This window comes from Vanellus vanellus (genome assembly GCF_965231255.1).
Source record: "Vanellus vanellus genome assembly, chromosome: 5".
NCBI lineage: Eukaryota > Metazoa > Chordata > Aves > Charadriiformes > Charadriidae > Vanellus > Vanellus vanellus.
The window spans coordinates 27,150,622-27,164,981 of NC_138910.1; the positions used below are offsets into that span (position 1 = coordinate 27,150,622).

At 44.8% G+C, this 14,360-nt stretch overlaps 1 protein-coding gene across 1 annotated transcript in view; it reads right to left on the reverse strand.

Annotated features, from left to right (window-relative positions):
• Positions 1-1,419, reverse strand: part of SESTD1 (SEC14 and spectrin domain containing 1) — a 59,201-nt gene extending 57,782 nt beyond the window's left edge. Inside the window, exon 1 of the mRNA XM_082484130.1 lies at positions 1,283-1,419. The gene's annotated coding sequence lies outside the window, so the exon portion shown is untranslated. The remainder of the gene's footprint in view (positions 1-1,282) is intronic.
• Between the last annotated feature and the right edge of the window lie 12,941 nt (positions 1,420-14,360).

The following is a 14,360-nucleotide window of genomic DNA, read 5'->3' on the forward strand; positions in this document are numbered from 1 at the left end:
GGGAAAACCAGTACTTCCTCATCACAGTGAATTTTAATGTGTGAACAAAGTCAACAGCCAATCGTTAGGACAATGCAGACACTGCAATACTAAAAATGCAGAAGACCAGTATTTCCTTTGGGATGCAGAAAGATGAAAGAACAACTCACTAAAGCATCTACTGACACCCATCCGTGTAAGCCTTACCAATTTTGCTCACTAAAAAAATTACAAAAACTCAAAAAAACCCAAAGAGCCATTCTCCGCTAATTGTCTCCACTCTTGCTTCCATACACTCGTTCAAATTATTTAAGAAAAAGGGTTCTTTAAAGCATCTCCTTCCCACAGCCGCCTGGCTAAAAAGCTGATAGGGGGTAGCGAGGGAAACTACAGTTATGGGGGGAAAGGCAAAATTTCTAGACAATGGACCTGTCAAAAACCAAAGAAATGGCAACCATGGCTCTGAGCAACCACTAGCTTCAGCAGTGAATCAGCTTCCCGACCAGGCAGAGCTTCCAGAAACCCAGGGGCGCCCGACGCCGAGACAGTGACAGGGCCGTGACTCGTCCCCACCAGCCCGCCGCTGCGCTGACCAGCGGCGACGCACCGGGAAAATCCCCATGAGAAGCCGAGCGGATCGACGACCCGGCTCCCGCTCCCGTCTCTCCCTCCGGGGGAGCTCTCCCTTGCCCGAAGCCCTCTCCTGCCATCCTTCCTGCCTTCCCGAGCCCGCCGGGACACCCGCGGCGGGAGGGGGCCGCCGCCCTCCCGCCGCCCGCACAAAGGCAGGCCCCGCCGGCGGCAGCGGCCGCTCGGGAAACCCCCCCCCCCCCCCCCCCCCCCCCCCCCCCGGCCCCGCCACCGCGGCCACGTATGTAGCGGCAGCACGAACAATACCCAAACCTGTTGCGCGGGTTCCCCTGAGCTGTACCGACCTGCTGTGCCCCCGGCCCGGGCACAGCCGCCGGGACCCACAAAGGGGGTAGGGAAAAGGCGGGGGAGGGAGGCGAGCTCCGCAGCCAGCCGCCAGGTAACCCCGTTAGCCCGCCCGCCTGCCGCGGGGAGGCGGCGCCGGCCAGGGAGGCCGGGCTGCCCTGTCGCAAGGCCGGACCATCGCCGCCCCCCGGGAGGGGCGGGTGGCAACCGCCGACCGACGGAGCGGGGTGCCTCACGGCTCCAACGCCGCCGCCCGGGGAACAAAGCGCGGCCAGGCCGCAGGGCCTGCGCTACGCCCGACGCCGCCGGGCCGCCCCTCCGCAGGACCGCGGCGAGGGAAGAGCCCTCTCCGGACGCGGCTACTCACCCGGCTCCGGCTCTCCGGGTGCCCGGGCTGGAAGGAACGCCGGCGGCAGGGCGGGCGGCCAGGCGGACGCGGGGAGGAGCCTGGACCCGCCCGCTCCGGCCAGGCTGCGGCGGCTGCCTTCAGCCGCCTCGTACCGCCTCGCTGGCCCGGCGGCAGCCCCCGGGGACGGGGGCGGCTCCGACCCCTCCCCCGTCGGCAAGGAGACGGCGAGCACCGGGCGCTTGCAGGGCCCGCCCCCGCGCCGCTGCCCTCGCCTCAGCCCCCTCCCTCCGCTGGCGGAGGGGGCGCGGAGCCGCGGTACCGCCCGCCTTTCACCGCGGAGCCGCCGCGGCAGCTACGCGGGACCCGGCCTGGCCGAGAAACGGCAAGGCGAAAACTCCACCCCGCCGGGAGACAATGCGCCGCCGCCGCCCCGCTAGGGGGTGCCGAGCGCTGCGCCCGGCAGGCCGCGGCCCCGCCAGCCCCGCTTCCCGCCGCCCCGGGCCTCCTGTCAGGAGCCCAGAGAGACCATTGGGAATATCCAGAGTAGGGCAGGCCGGAGTCTGGCCGACTACCGAATTTTTAGCACTAGCAGTCGGGTTAAGATAACAGTAGTCGTGCTTTTGAAGATACATATGTGCGTGAGCGTGTGTTGCACACACGTCAAATTGATCGCTGGTGAGAACCAGCCCGTTGATAGCGCCTCAGGCTGATGTCGGCTTCCACCTGCAGCTCTCTGCTATCCATGTGTCAGTAATCACACAACCGACCTGCATCTTATTTCCCCCAGGTTGCAGCTAATAACCCATTGTCTGTCCGGGCTGCTGGACAAACACCCTGAAACTCTGTCAGGCCAAGACTGAAATAATACAAGAAAAACAGTGGAAAGAAATGCTATGAAGAAAGCCCGCCAAGACACTTGTCTTGCTTTCAGTGTAACCGGCCTAGGTCAAGTTGCTGTCCGTCTTAAATTTCTTGCTGAACACATCATTTTTAGGCTACATAATGGCTCTTAAAAACCAAATTGCCTTCTGCAAATTCTATCTTAACAGTAATCTTGCTCTTGTTATTTGCAGAGTGACTGTATATCATTTACTATTTCTTATTCCATATAGGAGAACTGTTTCATGTAGGCTGCAACTGCTTGGTTTCTCCCCTTAAAGTGCAGTCTGTAAACAGCCACTGGTGGCTTCCCTTCTTAGTCGCTGCCACTCAGCATCTGCTGTTGGAATCGCCCTGAGAGCACCATTGGAGCACGCCTGTGGTGCTGACCTCATCCCTGGCCTCCGCTGACTCAGAAAGCTGTCCCTCTCTCAGCAGCACAACTCATTGGACGTGCAAGAGCTAAAGATAAAGAATCGTCATTCAACTTTTCAGAGGAGGCCTGTCAGCCTCTATAACATACCTTCACTCTCAGGTCTTTCTTTCCTGGAAGAACGCTTAAAACAGCAGCAGCAAAACAAGAGGAAGAGAAAAAACTTCCTTAACAACCTCTAGAGATAAACAGAAATAAGCAATCTTCATCAGCTTCCCGCTGAAAGTAATTGCTGTAGAGAACCATATACATTATTTTGTACTTTATTAAAAGGGGAAAATTTTTAAAATATTTTAAGTGTGTATACTAATGATTTAAGAACGCACCAGATATAGAACTTTTAGGTCACTCTTCTACATATATGCTTATTTGTTGCATTCTTGTGGTCAGAAGGTAAGAACAGAAAGAATCTGACACGAGTCATCAACATTTACTTAAGATCCCACAGGCTGAATCTTTGTAATCTCTCACTGTAGGACAGGTAGTATTTCAGAGCACAGGATGAGTGATGTGATGCCCAGCAGTGATGGCCAGCATGAGAAAACCCAGTGGAAGTCACTGACACATATATCTTTCATCTTTACAAAGAGCAGAACTAAAATCAACAAAGGTAAAACGACAGCTGACTACCATGCTGAGTTTTTCTTTGTCATTTCACACTTCTAAAAGCCTCTGCAGTGCAGCCATTACATTCTGCATACCATTCCTCACACAGCCTATACAATAAACGAAAGTACCTCTACTTATGAAAATGTTGTGTGCTGTTGGTGCTTTTGGTTTGGCTTGTGGATCTCAAACTTTTTGATATGCAAGAACCAATTAATACTAATAAAATTTCTTCTAGTTACTTTTGAGAGAAGAGAAATTTAAGCCAAAAGGACATAGACCCAAATTCTCCTTCTCCGTTTTCATGGTCACAGCTGGAATCTCTTCTCAATGACTGAAGGAGACTTCTCCTCCTGCAGAGAGGAGGGGCAGAACTCTTGCGGCGGCTTCCAGTGCTCTAACACAGAGCAACCCAAAACTCGTTCTTGTTTGCACTCTGTTTGGAGCTGAGCTGAGTTTGAGTATCAAGATGTTGTAACAGGTTTTCTGACTTTTATTTTCTGTGTATACTGGTCTGAGTGTTTGCCAGGACAGAAACTGAGATGATTAATTTTTTTTAAGGTCATACTGGCAGTTTGGTGTTGTAGTTAATTGCCTTTGCCATGCAAACTACCAGTAAAAAGAAATCAGTACATTTTTGTATCAAGGATCCATTTGATTAAAACGGGCCTTAATATATGCTATTATTCTCCAGCAGCCATGACAGATTTACTCAACTATGAATAAAAGTAAATAGGCTGAAAACATCCTGAGCTTTGGGCGCTGTGCTGCGTGCCAACACAACAGAGCCTTTGTCCCAGGCAGAGCAGAGCTCTTACAATACACTTACTGCTTCCAGCTTCAGTTGCTGCACTTTCAGAAAAATCAGCCTTCAAAGAAAAACAAACCAACCCCCCCCCACACTTCTAGCGGACACCAGCTCATCACCGTGACACTGGTCCCGGGTGCAACCAGGTGTGACAGTGGCCATCCTGTGCAGCACCCCATGGGTCCACTGCCCACCTTCGCTCTTGCTCACACCTGCCGTGGGGCTCAGGGAGTCACTGCCGGGCACAGCCTTGAGCCGGGCAGGCTGGAAACCCCCCAGCTGGCGTGATTTAGTCTGCTGCCTTGCTTGTTATTTGCTTCCACAGCTCCGTGCAACAGAGAGACAATTGTTCCTACCTGGAGCACAAAAATGAATGAGTAGTTAAATTAGCGTAAGCTAGCGCTACCCAGCGTGATGGCTAGAGATGTAACTTGCAGACCATTGCAATTCATAAATTGTATATACAGTAAATAAACAAATAACTATATGCGGTGGGGTTAGTGTAGTCTGGCAGGGACAAATTGTAAATAAAAACTGGAGAATGTTTTGTATGATCGTAACAAGATGGTACCATCGTAGTCACGGGTAAGCAGCAGGGACATCTACTACTTTAAAGCCTGACGTGTTTGTCATACAGCCAGATTCATGTTGGCAAAACAGTGGGGAAAGTCCCTTCTATGTTGGTAAACAGTATTAGGAGGTTTGGGAAGTGGAAGTGACAGAAAAATATAAGCATTCTATGCACATTCAAAACATCACAGAAACAAACAAAAGATCTGCTGCAGTACTCGGTATGTGAACTCCCTTTCACTGCCTTCTGAAGGTAACCACGTTCACCTGCTATTACCCTAAAGATTTGAAATGTTCTTCTAAACACAAATACTAGTTTTTAATCCTAAACTGAGGAGAGATTGTTTCTTCTGAAACAATTAGCAACAAAGCCTTAAACTGTGCTCTTAATAGAATCTGAAACTCGAGTCCCGAATAGCCCAAACCCGTGAGACTGCATTTACTGATTAGCACAAGCTGAAAGCCCGGCGCTCTGCGGAGGCAGCGCCTAGCAGGTTTTGAAGGCTCTCTGGTTTATTACATTCATACTTATCAAAGGGTGTATAAAACAATCTTTTAAATAGCTATCTCATGTTGGCAATAATTTTGAAGTTCTTCAGTTAAATTATTAAAAAAAAAAAGAGAAAGTCTTTGTTTCATAAAGGTCTTTACATGAGTGACATGTCTGTAATGAGAGACAGCAGTATGAATCTTTGCAAGATTCTGAAGAAACTGGGGCTTTTTGTGTCTTTTTTTCATATGCATCTTAGTGCTCACATAGAAACAATAAAGCATACTCTGATCTTATCATATCCTTCCAAATACTAGAGGCTGTTGGATTGTATGTCCTGCAGCAAACTCTTCAGTGACTTTTAGTACCTAGTTTAATTACTTTTTAGTTTCTATAAAATACAATCTTCATAACCTCTTCTTTCCATCCTACTCAGGAAATAAGGCTTTCTTGTAAAAAATAAAATAAAAAGAAGCGTAAAGGCCGCATTGCCTGAGTAGCTACCTGAGAAATGTTTCAAGGGAGGCAAAGCTGTCTGTGGTCAGTATCTTGCTGCCCAGGTTTCTTAAACACGAACATAGTTTCCTCACAAATTTATTTCATGTTGTGAAGGAGAAATGGTTTCCGGCTGGCAGTAGACCCCGTGTCTCCGTAATTCAGGGGGAATGCCTTCCTTTCTCCACAGGAAATCAGTCCACCGGGTCTGGCCCGAGTCTCATGCAAAAACAAGGGTACAGGTCTTGATCCTGTCTCTGTAGCTTCAGAACATGACCTGAGACATGTCCATCTCCATTCCGCTGTCATGTACCTTCTGACTGAAGGGTACGGATATTGATCCTGTCTCTGTAGCTTCAGTCAGAAGGTACACGTCAGCAGAATGAGGACGGGCATGTCTCAGGTCATGTGTGTGGCTGCAGGAGAAGGAGATGAGAACCAACTTACCTGTCATGTTAGGTGCTTGTGCCATACCACTGAGCAGGTTTGGTGGGGTGTCTACAGTATGCTGTGTCACTGGGTGGCTCAATCTGATCAGGGATTACTGCTGTGGTGCTTGCTGAAGAAAAGGAACAACTATACTTACCATACTAGTTATCACATGAGGCTTCACAGCTCTGAAAAAAACATGACTCTGAAATGCAAACCGTACAAGCGAGAGAGAGACCGCTGGTGGTCAGTGACATTTTGAATGACTCCTGTACAAAGCACCTAATGTTCTGCTGGAACCATATTTCCAGCTTCATGCTGCTTTCTTCTGCTTGCACCAAAAAAAAAGAAAGAGCAGAGGTTATTCTAATGAGGCTTGGTTACTTACTGTCTCCCTGCAACTTGCTCACTCTTAATTAAACATTAGCCTGTAGAAGAAGTTACATTCGGTATCACCACCATCTTTGCTTGCATTAGATTTACATTCAGTTTCCAGCTTCAAAATGAACTATTAGCAGGAATAGATAAATGTTAACAGCTTGAAGGAGGCTAGATGGTAAGGTACGTCAGAGATCAAGAAACAGGTTACTTCATGCGGTCCTAGAAAAGGAGAAGACAAAGATGGCTTTACATTTTTTATGTGCATTTCCCATCTTGGGCGATTCTAGATTCTAGTGCAGTTCTAACCAGGAGGCATTAACGAGCATGTTCTTGAGAAAAACTTCTGTAGTTTTCTTCAAGGGTCAGAATGGGGATCATTTGGAGAAAGAATAAGTTAGAAGGAATTTCCCAATAACTTTTTTTGTTGTTGTTGTAGCGTCTAAATAGCAAATCTTTCTATCTTAACAAGAACTGGTCAGTTCCGGATTTTAAAAGCATTCTTTGTATAGGTTCCTCTTCATATGGCCTGGATTTCTAACTTTACAAACAGCAGCTGGCTTCCAGGGTATATACTGACACTAATCACAATGATTGTTAGCAACAGTGAACTGAAAGAGGATAAGAAATACAAGCTATTTTTAGAGGCAATAAGCCAGAGCTCTTCACTCTCAGAGAAAAGCCATTTTTAGGAATAAGTGGCTGAGCTGGTTAAAATTCATCACTGCGTCCGGTAGTCTATGGATGTCCTTAAAGATTCCTCACTTTATAGTTTATTATGCTTATTAAGCATTTAGGAACTTTAAATTGTAACCTTTGCTGTAGAAGAGTGCTTATTTTATAGAGATTCACTGGTACTCCATATTCAGTTACTCAGTATTCAGTGTTCACCCTGCATGTCAGAAATCCTCATCAAGAAAGACAGATTTTCATGGCTAAAACCCCAGCTATTTTACTGAAGAAATGAATTACATCTGTAATTATAATCAAAAAGTAAAATATTTTTGAGCGTTTGGAGGTAATTTCTCATTAATTTATCAAAACTGTTGTGTACAAACTTTAATGCGTTTTGAAAGAGTAGCATCATATATAATTAATTTGGTTTATCCTGAACTTTAAAATATTTCTGAAATCTTAGTCAGAATGGCCAGGATTTTCAAACACATCCAAAAGCCTTAGGAGCCTAATCACGGGACATGTTTCTAATCCACAGAGGTGTTTTAAAATCCTGCTCATCTGACCTTTTTTTGTTTTTGTTTTGCGTAGTTCACAAGTATTTTGTAAACCTCTTCCTACATCACTTTTCTGCACGTATACATCAGAAGTCACGGGCAATTAGGCTGCAACACCGATCTTAGTCACAGAGGTCACACACATTACAAATAGGTTGTTAAAGTCATTCAGGCCACCTTGAGAATAAGGTACTATTTAACTGGAACATGAATAATACTGTCTAATCCAAAGTGCTGATAATTTTCTAGTCTGAGGCAAGGATTTCTTGAGCTTTTCATCTTTACAGTATTTGGTGTTATACAACAACTGAAATTTGGATGTAACTGTTGAGGACTAAATTAGGTACTTGGCACATTGTCTTCTAGTACATGAACATAATTTCAGAACAGCTCATACTGAGAGATGGGAAAAATAGGGCAGAGATGAAGGAAATCATGCAACAATTTTTACTTAATAAGGCAATAACGAGAAATTTTCACAAAAGCAAATATTGTTTAAAAATGTTATACACTGAGTTACTGTATGTAACACAATTTTACAAAACATGAACATTTATATTGCTATATGTAAAAAGGATTAAAAGCCCTTTCCCTTACAGACTCATAGCAAATTTTGCTTCAGCAAATGATCCTTTCTAAAGAAAAGATAATTAAAACTCCTCATATTCTTCCCATGAGCCAGCGAGCAGATTGAAACCCAATGTAATATAAATTAAACTTTCAGTACTATAAACTATAAGGAAACTTATCAGATGCATGCAGATAAAAGGAAAGGAATCTCAGGAAGCACAGTCAGAGGCAGCTCAAGTACATGTGCAACTCCGCTTTTAGGGCATGGCAGGGGGTAGAAAACATTTCTGTACTTGCATAAGGTAAGAAGTATAAAATTAGTCATTTTGATTGTATACAAGTTGATTTCTTATAATGTACCAAATACTGACAAGTACCTTAGTGCTTCAATAGTGTCTTTCTTGTAATGGTAATAGATGTGTTTAAACCCGTTTCATTTTTCAGCATTAGGAGCTAAAGTTTAGTTATTTCTTAATATTTAACTGATTTAGCCTCAGAGAGGCAGGAGTTGGGTGGGCTCTTTCCCGCAGTCCGGTGCAAGGTATGCAGCAGCCAACTCACAACTGTCACGACAGCCTGTCTGTACCTACCCATCAAATCCAGCTAGTCGATCGGTGTGGTTTGTAGATCCTTTTACGGTGAGCTATTCAAGCAGCTACATTTTTTGGTTCTCCGACTCTACAGAAAAGGAACAGCTATTTGCAACATCATACGCTTGCGGCTCTCAGCAAAACTATGGTGGTTCTATTCCTTTTCAGGTTTTGCAACAGTGTGTTTTGAGCCGGAGGAGGAAGCAGGATTTGTATCTCATGAAATGGCCATCTGGAGATGGGGCGTTTCAAGTTCTCTGCTTCTTTAGCGGATGTATTGCTTGCTAGGAGTTTGATACTATTACTGACTTTTATTGCTTATTTCTACACAAGCTCCCATTTGGGGATTTTTGAAACGTTTGGTTTAACTGAGTCAGAAGTATATTTGGAATGTCGATGCATTTGAAACAACACAATAAATGCAGACCTGTGTGATGATTTTGCTTAAGCATTGTGCAAGGACCCTGCTAGTTTCACATGATTTTATGAAATAATTGGTTTACATTCATTCTTCTCCTAAATCCTTTTTCACAACTGACTGCGGCTATCTTTCATACTTTATTCGTAAATAAAACGTGTGTCCTCTAGTTATAATCAGCAACTGGAACCAGACTACTGTTAGCCTTTTTATCCTAAAAGCAAATGTTTTGATTATAATTTGCTGCGCTGTATTTATGAATGCCTGTATGATAAGAACTTGGAACAAAATAGGAGGGAAAAAACCCTATAGAAAGTTAGAATTCTCACGAATGGCAAGAAACGCTCGAGTTTTCCATATCTTGACATTGCAGCAAATTGTCCTAATGAACCTTCCTGCTTAAAATTCATGAGCACGCTACGCGTGTGCAGTCAGAAGCAGCATGCTTTTAAACCTTCCTTAGGATAAACGGGCCCCATCTGTTTTCATTGGCTTCTGTACCATCTCGGCCATCTATTTCCCCTTCACAGAAACATGGCCTTATGCACATGAGTTGTTATCACCAGTGCTAGTGCCAACTCTTCCCCTATAGCTTCCTCACCATCCTCACTAGCTCAAGGGAAGTCCTTTTCTGAACTCCAAACTTGCTGGCCTGTTTAGTGCCTGGAGTTTGTCGCTTCGGTGTCATGCAGTATCACGGAATCACAGAATTTTCAGAGTTGGAAGGGACCTCTAGAGATCATCTAGTCCAACTCCCCTGCTAAAGCTGGATTGCCTAGAGCACATTACTCAGGACTGCATCCAGGCGGGTCTTGAAAATCTCCAGAGAAGGGGACTCCACAACCTCCCTGGGCAGCCTGTGCCAGTGCTCTGTCACCCTCACCGTAAAGAACTGTTTCCGTGTATTTGAACGGAACTTCCTGTGTTCTAACTTGTGCCCATTGCCCCTCGTCCTGTCACTGGGAACCATAGAAAAGAGCCTGGCTCCATCCTCCTTCAACCCACCCTTTAGATACTTGTACGCCATAATAAGGTCTCCCCTCAGCCTTCTCTTCTCCAGGCTAAAGAGTCCCAGCTCTCTCAGCCTTTCCTCATAAGAGAGATGCTCCAATCCCTTAATCATCTTAGTTGCTCTTCGCTGGACTCGCTCCAGCAGTTCCCTGTCCCTCTTGAACTGGGGAGCCCAAAATTGGACACAGTATTCCAGTTGTGGCCTCACCAGTGCAGAGTAGAGGGGGAGAATGACCTCCCTCGACCTACTGGCCACACTCTTCCCTATGCAGCCCAGGATTCCATTGGCCTTTTTGGCAACAAGGGCACATTGCTGGGCCATGGATAATTTACTGTCTACCATGACCTCCAGATCCTTCTCCTCCGAGCTACTTCCCAGCAGGTCCGCCTCTAACCTGTACTGGTGCCTAGCATTCTTCCTCCCCAGGTGCAGGACCTTGCACTTGCTTTTGTTGAACCTCATTAGGTTCTTCTCTGCCCAGCTCTCCAGCCTGTCCAAGTCACGCTGGATGGCAGCACGGCCCCCTGGGGTGTCAGCCACCCCACCCAGTTTGGTATCATCAGCAAACTTGCTGAGGATACACTCTGCCCCCTCATCCAGGTCATTAATGAATATATTAAACAAAATTGGGCCAAGTATTCACCCCTGGGGGACACCACTGGTTACAGGCCTCCAACTAGACTCTGTGCCGCTGATCACAACCCTCTGAGTTCTGTCCCGCAGCCAACTCTCAATCCACCTCGCTGTCACCTCATCTAGCCCATACTTCCTCAGCTTCCTAATGAGGATGTTATGGGAGACAGTGTCAAAAGCCTTGCTAAAGTCAAGGTAGATGACATCTACGACTCTCCCCTCATCCAGCCAACCAGTTATAACATCATAGAAAGCTATCAGATTGGTCAAGCACAATTTACCCTTGGTAAATCCATGTTGACCACTTCCAATAACTTCCTGTTCCTCAACGTGTTTGGAGATGACATCCAGACAATCCATTTCTGCTAGTAAGGCAGGTAAACAGCCTTCTCAGCTTTGCCCTCAGCTGACAGCAGAAACTTTGTTATGCATTTCTCTGTTTTGGTTTCCTCCCTGCCCTAAACATGTAAACATGGGTTTAGCTCAAAATTCTCTCACTGCACCCACGCTGCCTGCTTACCCGTGCCTCTGTCACCTGGAAGGTGGCACGTGTCTCTCCATCCTCCCGCCTACAGGCAAGCTCTCCTCCGTGGCTGGTCATCTCAGGCCAGAGTTTGATAAGCCCTAACGTCATTTGCACCTGCCCCTCTTGCCACCGCCTTTGCGTGCTGCATTTTAATTCGTGCAGCTACGCAGTGAAGCAGGCTGGAGAAAATTAAGATCAAAAATATCTTCTTTCTCTTGCCCCCAGGGTTGATTCAGTCAGCACTTTCCAAAGGAAGTACTACTACCAAAGGAAGTATTCATCAAACTCTACCTCCAGTTAAAAAGTAAATCCCTTCTGTTAAGTCATACATGTCATTCCCTCTGAGTGCTCAGTCAGTCCTCTGTGCCTTTCCTGCTATCAGTCCTTGACTTCAGTAGTCCCCTCTTCAGACATTTTTCTGTTGTCCAACAAATTTAACTAGCCAGGGTTTTCAAAGAGGCTGCTGTGCCGTTCTTCAAATGGCTTCCACTGGAGTGGAACCAGCAAACTTTGGGGACCCTCCAATAGTCCAGTTTTTGAACACGTGTCACAACCTCCGGCAGCATGCAGCAGATTACACATACGCTGTGATATTTAGTAATACAGAAATGCTTTGAGATCAATCACAATTTGTAAGCTGTGCAGAGATTCCCCGGGCAGTTACATATGACTTCTTCCTTCATTCTTTTTAATTTTCTACTCAGTGTAGGAAATTAAACCATTTTTGATAGAACGGGAAGAAAAAGCCTTTTCATAATTCTTGTTCCAGTCCTGCTAAGCCTCATAAGCATAATTAGTTCTCTTGTATTTATAATTCAAGGAGACTACTCACGTATATGAAGTTGCTCGTTTGAGTAAAATACCTGCAGAATTAGACATTTTTCTTTTTTTGCACTGGAGTAATCGGATCTGTATAGGCAGCCACTACTGACGAGAAGCCCTATTCATTTCGGACAGTTCTGTAGCTCCTCCGGCCCAGCTGTGGTCTGAACTTCAGATCACATATAAACCATGTAAGCATGTGAGCAACAGAAAGGATTTAAAATCAGATTTCTAATTACCGGAAGTCTTTTGGAATAGCACAATCGGTTTTTAGCTGCATGAAAGATGAGTCAAAACTGACAAAGCTGTCTTTGGATGTCTCTGTTCTGTAAAGCAGACATTCGAGGCCAGACCCAACCTGCTCTCAACAAAGGCAGTTCACCTCCCAGAGCCAGAGCGTATGGGATACTTCCCAGATCATACCTGAAAACGCACCGCATTTCATTGCTTCTCTCACGGAGCAGGACACAGATACGCAATTTTAAACAGCTAATCAGCAGCAAAGCAAAACACAAAGCAAACAAAACCCTAAAGTCTTTCTGTTGTTGCAGTTGGTAAATAAAAGATTGTATTTGAGTTCAATCTAGATTATGCCTCAAAATTTTCACCCTTGAATAGATTTCAAGTTTTTCTATTCTGCATATTCATTAATATCCTTATTTTTATCGCTGGCTGCCATGCATTTTTTTCAATTACATTTTTAGGCTTCCCTGGCAGAGCATGCATTCAAAAGTCGTTAATAAACCACAGCATCCTGAGTGTTGAGTCGCAGCACAATCTTTTAGAAATATAATCTGCATTTCTAATTTCAGGTTTAAATGCAAAAAGAAAGATTTTTCTCTTTGCTTTGCAAAAATCCCTTTAAGACTCTCCATTTAAGGAATCAAAAATAAATTTTCTAATGTGCAAAATGTTTACTGCTCATTGCAGTAAAAGGATTGTACTTTTAAAATATTATCATATTCTCATTTTCATTTATTATTTTATTAACAATAAACACCAACAATAATAATTTTTATATATGTAGTAGTTAGGTATAACAACGTTACATCCAATCATAAGGAAACTAAACAACCTAATAAAAGAATATGATTATTTTTACAGTATTAAATCAATAAATAAGCTCTGCTTATTGGTAACAGAAACAGGTTGCATGCAATTATTTTACAAACAAATATAATACAGGAATCATACTTCCTTTTAAAATGCTATATACACATAACAAAGCAGAACATGCACTTGCTTGCCAATCAATTTCACAGTGGTTTTGAAAGCTTAGACGTCTGTAAGCCATTCCATTGAAAATTTTTATTGATCTAGAGCTTTTCTGTTGTTCAGAAAATCAAGAGGCTGCAAAAATGTTAGCACAGGAGGAAAAGGAGACAGCAGTTATGGTCACATTATTTATGAACTTTATAATAAAATAAGCCTGATGTTGGTTCAACTTTCATTTTGGCATTTCTTTAAAAAAAGCTATAAATGACAGTACTGCAGAGGCATCCAGTAGGTTGTTTGGTTTTGGGTTTTTTTTAAGAAGAATAAAAAATAAGTGGCCTTACAGTAGGAAAGCTGCAGCAATGGAACCCTGTGCACAGGAGAGAGGAAGACGTGCTAATCAGCTTCATGTTGTAAGGCTCAGATCGCTGATAGAGCAGCAAAGTGGTAATCCTTCCCGGTGCAGCACAGGAAGATATCACTTTCAATCTGGACCTCAATATGAGAAGTGTAATGACAATTCAGAGCCTGGCGCTGATAATTAGGAAGCTAGAGGGACTGATTTATGAGGAAATGGCATTGATTAAAATTTGCATTTAGAGCACTTTCGCACAGAGGATCACAACCGCCGTATTAGCGTTGGACCAGCATTTTCAAAAGCAAGCGTTAATGGGCTGCTCTACTCCCGTGGCCTCCGGTACTCGGCAGATTTTCTGAGCAGGTGTTTGACAAAGCCAAGGCCGGCTGAACACCCTTGTGCCGAATACTCCACGAGGAAGCGGTGGGGATATAGCTGAAGCAACAGACACATTACTTTTATTTGTGAAAACGCTCAGCCAGCCACTTCCCTTTGTTCCCAGCCAGGTGCCCCTGCTTTAAACAGCTCAAAGGCACAAATAAAGTGACAGGAGTGAAGGGTCGTTAGGACTGTATAGACTCTACTGGTAATTCAGCAAATGACGTACCTTGGAACCTCTAACAGAAAAACAA